This window comes from Podarcis pityusensis (assembly GCF_964106645.2).
Source record: "Podarcis pityusensis genome assembly, chromosome: 12".
In the NCBI taxonomy this organism is placed as follows: domain Eukaryota; kingdom Metazoa; phylum Chordata; class Lepidosauria; order Squamata; family Lacertidae; genus Podarcis; species Podarcis pityusensis.
Window position 1 is genome coordinate 12,480,789 of NC_138037.1, and position 15,968 is coordinate 12,496,756.

Below are 15,968 nucleotides of genomic sequence, written 5' to 3' on the forward strand. Positions count from 1 at the left end.
CCTTCACTTTAGGGCAAGTCCACCAGAGGTGGAAGAACGTTCCCTCGCATTCTTTGCATTTCCAACACTTATTATCAGATAGGTGGTAAATTTTAGCGAGTTTGACTGGGGTCATGTACCATCTATAAATCATTTTCATTACATTTTCTTTCAGGGCGTTACATGCAGTAAATTTCAGTCCATTATTCCACAACCTCTCCCAGTCCTCAAACATGATATTATGCCCAATGTCCTGTGCCCACCTTATCATAGCCGATTTAACCGTTTCGTCTTGTGTATTCCATTTCAACAGCAAGTTATACATCCTTGAAAGTACCTTAATCTTTGGTTCTAACAATTCTGTTTCTAGTTTCGATTTCTCCACCTGGAACCCTAATTTCTTATCATTTTTAAAAACTTCTTTGATCTGAGCGTAATGTAACCAGTCTCGCACTTTGTCTTTCATTTTCTCTAGACTCTGCAATTTCCATTTGTCTCCATCCTTTTCTAGTATTTCCCAATATTTTGGCCATTTAGCCTCCATATTGGGTCTTTTTCGGGCCTTGGCTTCCAAAGGTGAAAGCCACCTTGGTGTTTTATTTTCCAGCAAGTCTTTATATTTTGACCAGACATTAAACAATGATTTTCTGACAATATGGTTCTTAAAGGCCTTATTTGCTTTAACCTTGTCATACCATAAATATGCATGCCATCCAAAGGTATTGTTAAACCCCTCCAAATCCAGCACATCAGTGTCTTCAAGAAGTAGCCAGTCTTTTAGCCAGCAGAACGCTGCGGCTTCGTAATACAACTTTAAGTCTGGCAGGGCAAAGCCCCCTCTTTGTTTTGCATCGGTTAATATCTTAAACTTAATTCTGGGCTTTTTGCCCTGCCAGACAAACTTAGAAATGTCTCTCTGCCACTTCTGAAAGCACTCCGTTTTGTCCAAAACCTGAAGTGTTTGAAATAAGAACAACATCCTTGGCAATACATTCATCTTAATAGCAGCAATTCGGCCTAACAAAGAAAGTTTCAATTTTGTCCAACTATCTAGGTCTCTCTTAATTTCTGTCCAACATTTTTCATAATTGTCCTTAAATAGACCTAGATTTTTTGCTGTTATGTTTACCCCTAGGTATTTCACTTTTTTCACCACATTGAGTTCCATCTCATTCTGAAACCGTTCTGACTCTGTATTAGTCAAGTTTTTCCCCAAAACCTTAGTTTTCTGTTTATTTAATTTAAATCCAGCCACCCGACCAAAGTCATTAATCAGTTGTAATACTCTTTTCGTACTGGGCTCTGGCTTCTGCAAGGTCAAAACCAGGTCATCTGCAAAAGCTTTTAATTTATATTGTTTCTGACCGACCTGAATTCCTTCCACCAACTGATCCCTTCTAATCATGTTCAATAGCACTTCCAGAACCGAAATAAATAACAAAGGGGAAATAGGGCAACCTTGTCGTGTCCCTTTTTCAATTTTAAACTCTTCCGTAACCACATTATTAACTATCAGTTTAGCTTTCTGTTCTGAATATATCGCCTCAATCCCATTTTCAAAACCCCGTCCCACTCCCATCTCTTTTAAATTTCCCATCATAAATTTCCAGGAGATATTGTCAAAGGCCTTCTCCGCATCTATAAAAATTAGAACTGCTTTTGTATTTATATCTGTTTGCAGAAGTTCCAAAATGTCAATAATGTTCCTTGTATTAGCAAACAGATGTCTTCCTGGGAGAAAGCCAGCCTGGTCCTTATGAATTACTTCATTTAAAACTTTTTTAAATCTATTTGCCAAAATGTCTGCAAATATTTTGTAATCCACATTTAAGAGAGAGATGGGACGGTAGTTCTTAAGTTGTGTCTTTTCAGCTTCCGACTTTGGTATTAATGTGATAAATGCTTCCTTCCACGACTCCGGTGCCCTCCTCCCCTCCATAATTTCATTGCTGACCTCCATCAAAGGTTGTATCAAATAGTCTTTCAATGTCTTATAGTACTTGGAGGTCAGCCCATCTGGTCCTGGAGATTTGCCAAGTTGCATGTTCTGGATAGCTTGTTCGATCTCCTGTCGTGTTATTTTAGAATTCAGGATTGTCCTATTTTCTTGTGACAATTTAGATAATCCGTTTTTTGCCAAAAATTGTTTAATCTCAACATCATCTTGCGGCCCTTGGGTGTATAATTTTTTGAAGTATCTCTGGAAACACTTTCTAATGTCCACCGGATTCTGGATGTTTTTTCCATCAACCTCTAAGTTTGTAACAGTGTTTAATCTTTGTCTTCTCTTCAACTGCCAAGCTAGCAGTTTTCCACATTTATTCGCCGACTCAAACGTTTTTTGTTTCATTAATTTAACCTTCCATTCAATTTCCTGATTTATCAGCTTAGAATATTGTGTTTGATAAAGTTTAATTTCTCTCAGAGTTGGCTGTGACTTCGGATTCACTCTTAATTTCTTCTCTAATTCTTTTATTTTATCCAAGATCTTATCTTTTTTCTCATTATGTGTTCTTTTCTTCACTGCATTCTGTTGTATCAAGAATCCCCTCATTACAGCTTTGCTTGCGTCCCAGATTATTCTTTTTTCCACCATATTATTCATGTTTATCTCAAAATAGTCTTTCAAAACTTTTTGGGCCTTCTTGGTAATTTCCTGATCTCTAAACAAATTGTCGTTCATCTTCCATCTAAAGGATCCAGTTGGTAATAGTGTCATATCCATCTTTACTGCATTGTGGTCAGAACAGGTCTTTGGGCAGATTTCCACTTTTCTAACCTTAGGTGCCAGGCCTCTAGAAATCCATATTTGGTCGATTCTTGTCCAGGTCAGTTGGGCTTCAGAAAAGAATGTTCCCTCTCTTCCTAGTGGGTTCTTTGTCCTCCAAATGTCAATCAAGTCCATATTGTCAGTCATTTCAAAAAAGGTTTTAGGTAGTCTGCCGTCTTTTGTAACATTTTGACTTTGTGACTTGTCCATGTTAGTTGATACGACCCCGTTCATATCTCCCATCATTATGATGTTGTTGTAGTCTAGATAATCCAGCATTGTCTCCTGCAACTTCTTGTAAAATTCCGATTTCCCTTCATTAGGTGCATAAATTCCTAATATCAGCAGTTTCTCTCCTTGATATTGTATCTCAATGGCCAAAATTCTTCCATGTTCATCTTTAAATAGGAATTTAGGTGACAGGCTCTCTTTTGCATATATCACTACGCCTCTCTTCTTGACTTTGTCCGAAGATACAAATTCCTGGCCCAATCTTTTATTTATTAACACTTTTCTGTGGAGCCTCGTCACATGTGTTTCTTGTAAACAAATAATGTCCAATTGTTCTTTTTTTAATATATGAAATATTTTCTTCCTTTTTTCCGGAATGTTACAGCCATTAATATTCCAGCTCAACAGTTGCAGAGACATCCTGAATTATCTGGTTATTTTTCAAGGGGTGGTGTCTTCTCAGGGACTTCAGGTTCCACAGATGCTGATGTTGGTATTGGCGTTGCCTCAGGCCCAGAAGGTAGTTCAATTCTTTTTTGAAGGTCCTCTCCGTGTGTAGACAGGAATTTGTCTCTCTCTTCCAGTGTTCTAACTTTAACCTTTCTCCCTCTAAAGGTAAAAGATAATCCTTGAGGAAATTCCCACCTAAATGGAATTGCGTTGCTCCTTAGTAGTTTAACAAGTTCAGAATAGGCGGTTCTAAGGTCAAGCAGTAGTCTTGGGATATCTTTATAAATTTCAATTCTTCTGTCCAACACCTCCAGTGATTTTACAAAGTGTAGTCCCAGAATCTTATCCCTTTCCTCCTTTGATCTCAATGTTATCAAACAATCTCTGGGCCTCTCCTTCTTTATGAATCTTCCAAGTCTGAAAGCTGACACAATTTTAAAGTCCTTTTCTTCCAAGTTCCAGAACTTGGAGAATTCTTTAGTCAAAAACTCAGTTAGATTTCCTTCTTCTGCCTCTTGTAGTGATCTAATCCTTAAGTTATTCTCACGGTTTCGCAGTTCTATCATCGAGAGATAAATCTGGTGTTCCCCAACTTGTTTAGTGAGTGGTCTTACCTCTTGCTCTAAATTTTCAAATCTTTGTCTGGTGTCCTCAGTCAATTTCCGATTTTCTGCTGAGGCCTCCGTTAGCTGTCCAATTGCTTGTGCATTCTGTGTCACTTGTGTGGTTAATTTATTTAAACATTCTGTATTTTTATCAATCTTTGCTGATTGGGCATCTGCTTTCTTGTCCAAAGCTTCCAATTTTTCAAAGATTTTATCTAGTATAGAAGCAGATGCTCCTGAGGCCATATCTTCCAATTGTAACTGCTCTGCTTCGCCCTCACCCTCCACTTCTGAGGGCAAAGCAGGCACAGATGATCTGCGTGTCTGTAAGGCTGAGGTTAGAGTTGTTAGAGTTGTTTGTTTAGCTCTCCCTCTTTTTCTTGTGCCACTCATTCCAACGTTATCTGTCAGTCAAGGTCACACTGAGTTGTTCCCATGGGAATGGGAAGGTCCAGAGCAAGCAAACAGCAAGGGAATCGAAAGTAAAAAGTGTATGTAAAATCACTGTTATAATCCAATCCTCTAGAGGGAGCTTAATCTATCTTTCAGAGTCTAAATTAATGTCCAAGAACCTTCAGATACATATACTTAGCAGAGTTTATAAATGATTAACTTGTTGCAGACAGTGCTTATTTATCTCCAAAAAGAATGTTTCAAATTTAAAAGGTATCAATACCCTCAGATTGTTTCCAGTTCCAATATACAGTATCCAAATCTGCAGTACTGACAGCTCCCTTAGTACTCAGGCAGCTCCTGACTCTGGGTTTCACCTTTAAATTTGTAATCCAATGAGAGGAGGAAAGTCAAGTACAAATAGAAATCCCAAATCTTTAACTTGAAGTCTTTACTTTAAAATGCAAGTTCAAATAGATGCTTAGATCTGTAAGACTTAGAGTCTCTTTCTTTCAGCCTCCACTCCTCCAGCTGATTGCTTTTTTTCAAGTTCAATGGCTGCGGAAGACGGACTTCCTGCTTCCACGTCTCTCCGCTCACAGCCAAGTTCAAGCCAATTTAAGTTTCCCTTTTAAAGTCTCAAATTTCGAGTGATTCAGTCTTTTACTCACAAATTAGTTGCTTTTTCATCCGGATCCGTAATTTGGCAGGAAAAGGGATCAGCGCTCACCGACAGCAGCAGCGCGGCTTCGCTCCTCAGGCTGCGAAACGGCTCACAGCGCCGCAACCCCCCTCCGTGCTCCGGAGCCCCTTACGGGGTTCCTTCTGCACTTGGAGGGTCGCTCTAGGCGCCCACCGAGCCTCAAGACCCCAGGCTCTTGCCGCCTGGGGTTTTCCGATGTGGGTCTCCGCTTCGCCGTAGCGGACGACCCGTTGCCTGCGGAGCCTCCTCTCCCGTTCAGAAGAGGACCGCCATTGCCGTTCGCGCCGCCCCCGGAAGTCCCATGAGGTTTAGCATTATGTTGAGCGACTGAGTGCTGGTTGTCATAAGGTGGGAATGGATACCAGTTCTCAGTTAAACTGTCAGTATGTGATTGTCCAGTGAATGCATTGATTTGTTTCATAAGGTTGTCCATTAAAGCTAATGTCCAGGGCTTTTAATACCATTGGTTAATATTTGGCATATGGTGACTCCTTCAGTACGAAGATATTTTGAACCTTGTGACTAGCATGATATAGCTTATATAAGGTTTCTGTAGAGAATGCAATCTTGGCTGTTCTTTAAAATGCTACATAAGTTTGGATTACGTAAGATAGGTCTATTTAGGAAGATGCTAAATTCTTTTTTAAAATTTAGTTTTCAGTAGCTTTCAGCCATCTCTCAAGTGTTATCATCTCCCCCATATAAATAAAAATAAAACATCAATTAAAAATATATTACATAATAGAAATACAAAATTCAGAAGCATTAAAACCAAAGGAGTCAGCATAATAATAATAAAAAAAATGTCTAAAAAGTAGCACACAGGAAGACAAGGCATTTGATGGACTTCTTTACAGAGAGAATTCCACAACAGTGCCACCACTAAGAAAGTCCTGCCCTTGGAATCCCACAATTAAACATTTTCTAAAGGTATATGCCTGATGGCTGAGCCGCACTGGTCTCAAAGCTTGAATAGGTTCATTTAGGCAGTCTTTGAGAAAAACATGTTACTAGACTGTTGAGGGCTTTAACACAAGCACTTGAAATTGAACCAGGAATGCATTTGTAACCAATGAGTTTTTGTAGGATAGTTGTAATGTGATTAGGGATGTACAAATCTGCCAATTTTAGTTTCTCTCAGTTTCTCATTTTCCCAGTCCTAAGTTCTATTTGCCATATTTCTGCATCACTTTGTGAAATTCATCAGCATATTAGTGTGCATTATACATATTTTTCTTCTCATGTTTAAAGCATTTACCCCTAAATAATGCAATTTGTATGTGATTTTCACTAATATATGCATTTTTATGTACACTTTCCACTAATATACACCTTATTGTACACATTGGTTGGTTGGGAATTCAATCAGAGAATTTGGATATGTGTGAATTCTCAAGGATAGCTGTGTTTAAGTTTGATTACTGTTTCCAGAAGTGTGAATTAAACCATTCCCCACCCCCTCATCATTAAATATTATAAGTTCAACATGCTCCTACCATCATCCTGGTGACAGTATTATTTACCACATGCAGTTTCTGACCTGCTTATAAAGGTTCATTTCAATAGCCCAGTCTGGATACAATTAGTGCATAAATAACTGAGGCCAGATTCTTCTTTTCTACGTTAGGTCACAGTTAGCAAATCAGCTGAGGCTAGCAAGGTGATCTGTCCACTTCTGCATTCAGGGATAATATTGGGACCAGGAACACACTGAGAATGGGATGCATATCTGCACCCAAAGCAAATACTGAAAAATAGGTCCATTTATTATAGATCACTTTTTGTATTTGTCCTTTCTGGCCATTTAAAAAACATATTTGGTATTTTGCACAAAAATATGATTTAAATGTTTTTACATATCTGTGAAATTCAGTTTATTATTCAAAATGATTTAATAGGCTCTTGTAAAACAATGGCAAGGTAATTGGACTGGTGTTTTAATTTTATATGCATTCTCTTTTGTTAAGTAATTAGATGTCATGAAGAAACAGCTGATTATTAACAAAAGCTTTCAAAATAATGCTACCCTTTTTGTGATAATTGTATTTCCTCTTTAAAAATATGAATTAATCAAACTTCATATCATGCCACTCCAACATAGTCTTCTCCACAGCCCAGTTTGTTTAAATATCTTTAGTCCCATTGAAGTCAATGGTGGAATAAATTGGTTTAAATCCTTGCATATCAGCTTACCTGACTTGTGGATTAGGCTAACATTATCCTAATTTACAGCTGAGTACATTAGAGTATAAAAAGGAATTTGGCTCATCACTCTATTGCTGTTGTGAGAATTTGGCTTAGCGACTTGTACAGTAACATACTGTGTGACAAAACTGGAAAAGAGAATCTCCCACCTGAAACTGTACATTAATTCAAATTAGAGCTAATGTTATCTAGCCATATTAGAAAAAAGACAACAATGAACAGGAAGTCAACATTAGTGTGAGAAGGCATTTAGTTACTTCTTAGTGATATATTATTTTTATCCAATATTAACTTGTTTGAATTTTTAAAACATTACAAATCAAATTGGTCAAACTGTACACCCATAATTTCATACTAGTTCTTTTTGGGGCTACACTTCAGAAGATTTATGCTCGTATATTATTACATATTAAGTTAAATACATGATACAGCTAATCTATGTTGGTAAATCCTATTAAGGAAAACTATAAATGATGTTATACACTAAATTTGATATATAGATCTGAATTTGCAATTAGAATAATCAACTGCAGTCAGTTTTACAGCTTAATGATGTTGTCAAAGTAAACTTTTTTCCTTTAAAAATGAAAAATGTTAGTTTTGTATTTTAAGGTTCATTTTTGCAGCTTTGTTTCTTCAGTTTTCTTTTTCATATCTCTCTCCCTCCAAACTACCATTAACTTATCAATGTACAGCTTCTGAATATAGATGGGTTATTGTTAAACATGGACATTTAAATTTAAATTATTTCACTTTTTAAAAATGCTTGAATCATGTAGGATAAAAATGCAGTACTTCTAATTAGATGATAAAACATCAAACATGGACTTCCAAATAAAAAATGTCAGGATTAGGTAACAAAACTCAAGAAAATAGTTCACCCTTCTAATTCAGAGGAGGAGAGCTACCCACAGGTTTGCCCTACTATGCCAAGAAGGCATGAACTACAAAATGCTCCTTCTTCAGAAGTGTTTCTCCCAGACACTAGAGAAGCCAGAAGCATCTTGCATATAAACCCAGTTAGTTTCTCACAGATAAGCCCAGTTAGTCAAGCTCTCTTGGAGACATTGAGCTAGCTGAGATGTCAGGCAGCTCAGACACACCAGAGGACATACTGCAGCAGCTCATGGGAAGAGCCTAGGCCCTGCCATACTTCCAACCACAAGCTTATCTGCGCCCCCCATATTTTATTCAAGTTGGCACCCTTGCTTACATGCATGATCCTTCAAATGCAGTGATCTGCATCTCCACCCCCAGTTATCCAGTGTGCCATTTTAAAAATGTTTCACTGTGTGTAATCTTGCTCTTTGGGAAACGTGGTATGGACCTTTTTTGTACACCTTACCTCACTAAGTTGACTGAAAGCCTGGACAAGCTGTGGTCACCACAGTGAACACCCTTGGACCAGGGATGGACTTTGGTCTTTCAAATTTCAGTGGTACCCTGTGTGAAGCCAAAATTTGGCACCTCCTGCCTCTCGTCTTCCATTCTGATAAATTCACTACACCATAGTTCTGACAACCTGCAGCACTCACTAGGCATGGCACTCAATGTGGTAGAACTGGTTGCACCATCTGAAACCTGCTTCTGCTTAGAGGACTTCATGGACCCAAATAAACACTCTTGTTGTTAAGTACCCACTACGAGAGGCTGCAATTGGAGGAAGAAGCCCACCAGCCATACATAAGGCAAGACCAGGCCTGCCCCAACTTTGTGGGTATTATCAAACCTGCATCTCTATTATCAAACCTGTCACTCCTCCACTCTGGAAAAGACTTGTACACCATGCTGCATACTAGTAATTGGTTGCAACCCAGCCGCGTTTCCCAGTAATGATGTAAACTGCTTCACTGTTTATATCTTAGCTTATAACTTCAGAAATTTTTCTATTATACTGTAGCCACAATAATCTTCTCATGCAAGCCAAATATCTCTACTCATGTAGAAACCTGTAGAAATGTGCCTTTTATCCTACCTCTTTTACTTGGGAGGGTCCTCTATAGATAAACAGATCAACCCTCTTCCAAATAGCCATGCTAACTAGATACAAGATCAAAAAGCTGAGAGGAAGATTATATCTGTAGTTTAATTACAAACTATCAAAGTATTCAAATGTCCATAATCAATTACATATTCATAAAGCAAACAAACCAGAAAAATCCATGTTAGATACATTTTTTCTAGTCATCTTTCATAATAATGCAATGTATTAAAAAAGTTACAGAGCTTGTTACTATAATTTTTTAATCACCATATATTTTACACACTTCTATTGGAGCTTTAATTATTGTACAAAATAAATTTATTATTTGTTTGTAAAGATGAAGATTTTGAATCACATCAGTTGTTTTTCATTGAGAATGTCAGATGTATATTATTCTAAGGAATTAATCAAGTTCAAGGACAAAGATGTGTATGTATAGAAACATTTTATGATTATATTATTGTTAATAGGTATGTTATTAAACTAATTGTAATATTTAGTAATAGATTTTTCTGCAATGTTTCTAAGGTACTACCATCTGACTTTTCGCTTAAAGTCCTCATATGCACAGATAGAGAAATTAGAATTAAACCTATACTGCATAAAACAATAGAACGTATTTCATACGGATATGGAGAAGATCTTCACAATTCACTTATAACTGTTGTTGAAATAAAGGATGAGATAGTAATTAAGCAAATAGAACAACAAGCTATCCTTAAGGTACAACATGATAGCAAAGAAATTGCAAAAACTGAAGCCAAGTTTAAGGGCATTGACACACTTAAGTAGTGGGCTACCCTGCTTGGATGGAATGAAAATACATCTGTAGTTCTTACTACAATAGCACTGCCTAAAATGATCTTGGCATAGCCACAAGTAGCAATAGAAATAGTATATATCTAATTAGCTGTATAAAATCAAGCAATGTGATCCTAAATACCACATGACCTAAGCACCATCCACACAAGATTAAAACAACATTTCTTGATGAACATATCTGAGGTAGGAGTTTCACAACCAGGGTGCCAGCACAGAAAAGGTCTATCTCTAGTAGTAATCCATTTCACTACTGAAGGTGGAGCCACCTGGAGTGGAGCATGCTATGAAGACCTTAACAATTGAGCAGGTTCATACTGAAGCAGATACTCTTTAAGATATCCCACTTTAATTGTATCCATAAAAACACTGGCAGCACTTGTGAAAAGCAAATTGTTCTATCCACCCACTTAATAGTCTAGCTGCTGTACTTGGCAGCACTTGAAATTTCTGATCAATCTTCATCAGCAGCTGATATATAATGCATTGCAATACTTTAACCTTGATGTTATCAAAACATGGATAATTATGATATGATCATGTTTTTCCAGAAGTGACTGCAGCTGGCTCATCAGTTCATGCTGGTAGAAGGCACTTTTTGACCAGATCATGCCACTTAGCTTGGGCATCCATCTGCAATGCATTCTCCAAGCTGCAAACTTCCATTAGGGGGGATGCACCCACATTAACAAGCAGAAAGTTTCTACTAGAAACCCAGTAACCTGAGCAACTGAACTGCCTTTCAACATTTTGTTTCAACTGGGCTTAAGTTTATTAGGCCAGTTCATTACTTACTTGTGGTTCTGGACTTAGATTAACTGTTTCAGTTTCCCAAAGACAAATCCAATTTTCTGATACAGTGGTACCTCGTGTTACAAACTTAATTCGTTCCGGAGGTCCGTTCTTAATCTGAAACTGTTCTAAACCTGAGGTGCGCTTTCGCTAATGGGGACTCCCGCTGCTGCCATGCTGCTGGCATGTGATTTCCATTCTCACCCTGGGGCAAAGTTCTCAATCCGAGGTACTACTTCCAGGTTTGCGGAATTTGTAACCCGAAGTGTTTGTAACCTGAAGCGTTTGTAACACGAGGTACCACTGCATTTGTTCATTGTAAATCAGTATCCATACTTTTTACTTTTTTGGAATCTCCAGGTAGGACTGGGAAAGATTCTGGTCTGAAACACCGGAGAATCACTGCCAGTCACTGTATACAGCACTGAACTAGAGGGACTAAGGCAGGAGTCAGCAAACTTTTTCTTTTCTTTTCTTTTTGAATAATTTTTATTGAATGGTTTTATGTTACAAAAAACAATACAGCCATAGTACCACTAAAGGATGTGAGGGTGATCTGGCTGCGACATCTGTCACCCCATTGATCGCCAGGGTTGATTCGGCTGATCTGGCTGTCTAGGCGGGTGTCCCCTTCCTCCCTCACCGCTCCATGTGCATCCCTCCCGAAGCTGCGTGCTCGGTGGAAGAGGACGACCATCCCAGATAGGAGTGTACCATTCTTCTGTCAAGGGTATACAATAGCTGCACTCCCCTGCTAGAACCTCCAAAATAAGCTCAAGGGGTCAGCAAACTTTTTCAGCAGGGGGCCGGTCCACTGTCCCTCAGACCTTGTGGTGGGCCAGACTATATCTTGATGAAAAAAAATGAACGAATTCCTATGCCCCACAAATAACCCAGAGATGCATTTTAAATAAAAGCACACATTCTACTCATGTAAAAACACCAGGCAGGCCCCACAAATAACCCAGAGATGCATTTTAAATAAAAGGACACATTCTACTCATGTAAAAACATGCTGATTCCCGGACCGTCCGCGGGCCAGCTTGAGAAGGCAATTTGGCTGGATCTGGCCCCTGGGCCTTAGTTTGCCTACCCATGGACTAAGGTGTGACTTGGTATAAGGCAGTTTCCTGAGTTCCAAGCCTATGTACACTTGCAGATACTCCCAGGCATGCATGCATAAAAGTCCCATTGAATACACTGGGACACACAACTGAGCAGAAATGCATTGGGTTGGACTGAATGGTCATTTTTGATTGGCTACTGACATCAGTCGCTCCACTGTGAGACTGAAGTTTGTACTAACCATTCTACAGTGCAATTATTTTGTTTGATTTTACTTTTATTTGGGGTCTATAGGGTGTAACGGGAGGGGTAGTATCTCTAGTGGGGGACACACCATGCTCCTCCTGAGCTAGTTTGTCCACATTTGGTCTCCCCACCCTACACTCAGTCCTCACCTGTGGCTCCTAGAAGCTATCAGCATGCGACAGTGGCCAAACCCTGGGAAACAGCTTTGATTGGCTGGCTAAACCAGGTGAGGGTAGCTGATGGGTCTCAAACTCCCAATGAGTTAGGGTCTTCCCCTGCATACAAAGACAGGCTCCAGCAGATTGAGCAGGCAAGACCAATGGTCCAATGGTCAAGAAGGAGGTTTATGTGTTGTAGAAGGAAGTGAGGGGCAGATGGGGCTCATAAACCTGGGAAGGTAGCTCATCTGGAAAAGGAAAGTTCTGATCTTAAACATCCGCTGCTTTGCAGGATATATTTGGGAGAAGAGAAGACTAAGAAGTAAACCCTACACAAATCTGGAGTAGAGTCCCTAAGACAGTTGGGTGACGCCATGTAAGTCTTATTCTAGGAACTCCTGCAGCCAAGTTGGTGCCAAATGTATTGCTCTGATTTCCTTTGGATCATATCAGCAAGGCCAAGAAGGGGGTCTTGTCATCTGGGCATTGCAGCACCTCCATACACACTGTCCAGGCTTGCTCCCCGGGGAAGTCACTTTGGTGCTGCTAAGGCAGCAGCATGACTTCACCCCCAGAAGCGCACTCCATTGTCTCTCAAGACAGATGGATGCTGACAACAACTTTTATTTGCAGATTTATATACAGCTTCACAAACGAAAGCTACCAGGAGCAGCATACAAGAAGATAAAATACCAAATATTACAGGCCAAGGAAACCAAAAGCAATAAAAGCATTTTTGCAACTATACAGTTAATATTCCAAAAAATGACCATACCACACCTCAGGGAAAGCCTTCTTAAACATAAGATGTTCTCAATAGCCACCTAAATATCCATATACCTTTTAAAAGAGGAAACAGTGGTGGTGAGAGAGAGAGAACAAGAGAGTGGATGAAAACTGGGGTATTTCTAGTATACAAGAGTGTCCCTGATTTCACCTATGAAATATTGAGTTTGTCCAGGCGTTAGTTAGTGATGCTTTTCTTTTTAATCTAGAATGGCGACCACCCTCCTTAGCCCACTTTCTCTTCCCCAGTCCCATTTTCTCTCCCACAAAGATAGGAAAAAAGGGAACCACGGAAAGCAGAACAATTGTATTTCAGTTCAATAATTAATCTAACTTACCCTGCCTTCATGCCGTCATCTTCCTGAATCCGCTCATTCTGGTGCCAGGGTCAGCCATGGGTCCATTCCTTGCCTCACAACACAGCGCCCTCAGAGTCCTCTGTGTAAAATCCTGTCACATAATCGCTTCTTCCATCTCTCCTTTGCATTGTCCTCCTCCTCACACGTATGGCCTCTCCCACTCTCTTTTATGCTTTATCTGTTTCTCCCTGCCCTTCCCTCACGCTCCCTCCATTTCCCCTACATTTGTGCAACCAGCTACTTCATAGACGAAGAGGAAGTCTGAGGTAAAATGAGAAACAAACTGTCATTCCCCCCCCCATACATGCGTTGTGTATAAATAGTACAGCTGATGGCGTTTGACAGTTGAGGCGTGTATGTTTTTAGGAATCACTTTTTCTTACGATTGTAGGCTGTTTAAAATTGTTTTTAATATGGTGTTTTAATGCTGCAACCCCGCCCTGGAACCTTAGGGCGAAGGGCAGCTAACAAATGAACCAATGAACGAACAAAATATCTATATCTATATCTATATCTATATCTATATCTATATCTATATCTATATCTATATCTATATCTATATCTATATCTATATCTATATCTCTATATGTGAGGGGGACATTTATCAGTAACACCCATGTAAGGCCCTTCTAATGTGAACATACACAGCTTTTTCTATGCAGCTGTAGGAGTCTAGAATGTTCAGCCCAGGCAACCTGGGGAAATTGCCATGGCAACCAACTGCCACAGGTGGTTGGCAGTTAGGTAGCATTAAGGCCCAGGGAACCTACTGGGTTGCAGGCCTTTCTAAAGAGCCAAGGAAGTCAAATGGACAGTTCTCTCTCTCTCTCTCTCTCTCTCTCTCTCTCTCTCTCTCTCTCTCTCTCTCTCTCACACACACACACACACACACACACACACACTTCGGCTCTATCTCCCTGACCAAACAGGAGAATTCCTGCCACATATTTTCTTTTTCCTCATTGTCCAGTGTAGCCTTCCAAATTCTGTATGGGACAAGGCTTTGTAGCGGGGTTTCAACACTTGATCGGTGAGATTAAATAACTGCAAAACCATGTATGAAAAGGCGACCCCATTTGATCCAGCTTTTTTTTTTTTTTTTTTTAAGTGTAGATGCACTTTGTAAAAAAAATTCTGCACTTGAAGTATGCTACTGATGGTGCTTTTTTACAAGGAAATACTGCTGTAGTCATTAGGTATACTTTTTATAGTTGCACCTGTGATTAATAGATAATGTTATTTCACTTGCATATGGTACTTGCAGGAGTTGTGAATAACTGGACACGCCTATTATGTTATTGCTTATTATTATGAATTGAATTCACACAACTGTTTCTCTTGCTGATGTTGATCTTCATGTGCATTGTGTTGTTTATTATGTTACTATGTTGTAAGCTGCCCTGTGTCCTTTTGACAAATGGTGGTATATGCAATTTTTAAAGAAATAAAATTAATAAAAATCAATACAAAAAAAATCTTTTGATAGCCAGCGCTGTCTTAGAAGAGGTTTATAACGTCGCTCTACCTGCTAGTAACTCACCACTTCTTCCTGGCATTGACAAGCTGATTTCTTTCTTGTACCTTTTCTCTGTATTTCCTTTTCCTTGTTGCTCTTATTCTTTTCTGTTCTCAGTCTGAGAGGAGGAGATATGAGTTGAGTTCATTTTTGGAAAATAAAATAATACCCTACCCTTTAGTCAAAAGGCTCTTACAGCGGCTTACAAACCTAAGTTCTAGGACAGTCACATCTTGTAATCTAAAAAACACACAACACACAAGGAAAATGGAATGGGAGGGAGGAGGAAAAAGCAAGCTCAAGCACAAGTTCTTCAAGTTACAGTTAAAGTTACAACCAATGTAAGTGGTGGTTCTGGCTATCTTGCCCCAGATAAAGAGCAGTCCCTCCTCTGAAGCACTCTTCCTTCCAGATGGGATGCAGGAACACAGCTGGTAACAACACCCAGGCCAGGAGAACAGAGCAGCTCCTGCCCGACAACTCTTCTGTCAAACCTATGATATGAGTTGTTTTGGGATACATTCTTCATCTGAAAAGCATAATAATAATAAAACTATTGGAACTATTGTTTTTATTTAGATAGACGTGTGATCAATTAACAAATTGTGTCTCCGGGGCCGCTTCTCCTGTTAATCAGAACACATCTGTTCTGCTTTGACCGTTTTCCTATTTTATCATGACTCACTCCTTTTACGTCACATATTTCAAAAAGTCAGCTCTAAATGCTGTCTAAAAACCTTTGATGTAGCTAGGTGCCAGAACTGGAAAGGCCCCACTGCTTAGAGAGACGTACTGGACTTCAATTCGGGAAAATGTGAAATGGAGCCTCAGATTTCTGAATGAAGTGCTCAGGGACCACCAGAGGGGGAAATAAAGCACTGGGCAGAAGCTTATTAAGATAACAAAT

The 15,968-nt window shown here is 39.3% G+C and overlaps 2 long non-coding RNA genes across 5 annotated transcripts in view; one reads left to right on the forward strand and one right to left on the reverse strand.

Moving 5' to 3' along the window:
* The window catches only part of LOC308459186, a 102,078-nt gene that overhangs the window by 80,521 nt on the left and 5,589 nt on the right, over positions 1–15,968 (reverse strand). For all 4 annotated transcript variants that reach the window (XR_013977868.1, XR_013977869.1, XR_013977870.1 and 1 more), the window contains exons 2-3: positions 15,086–15,179; positions 13,525–13,806 (exon numbers count right to left, since the gene is read on the reverse strand). This is a non-coding gene — a long non-coding RNA (uncharacterized lncRNA). The remainder of the gene's footprint in view (positions 1–13,524; positions 13,807–15,085; positions 15,180–15,968) is intronic.
* LOC308459197 lies at positions 14,657–15,639 on the forward strand. Its single transcript, XR_013977888.1, has 2 exons — positions 14,657–14,741; positions 15,474–15,639. It is a non-coding gene; the product is annotated as an uncharacterized lncRNA (long non-coding RNA).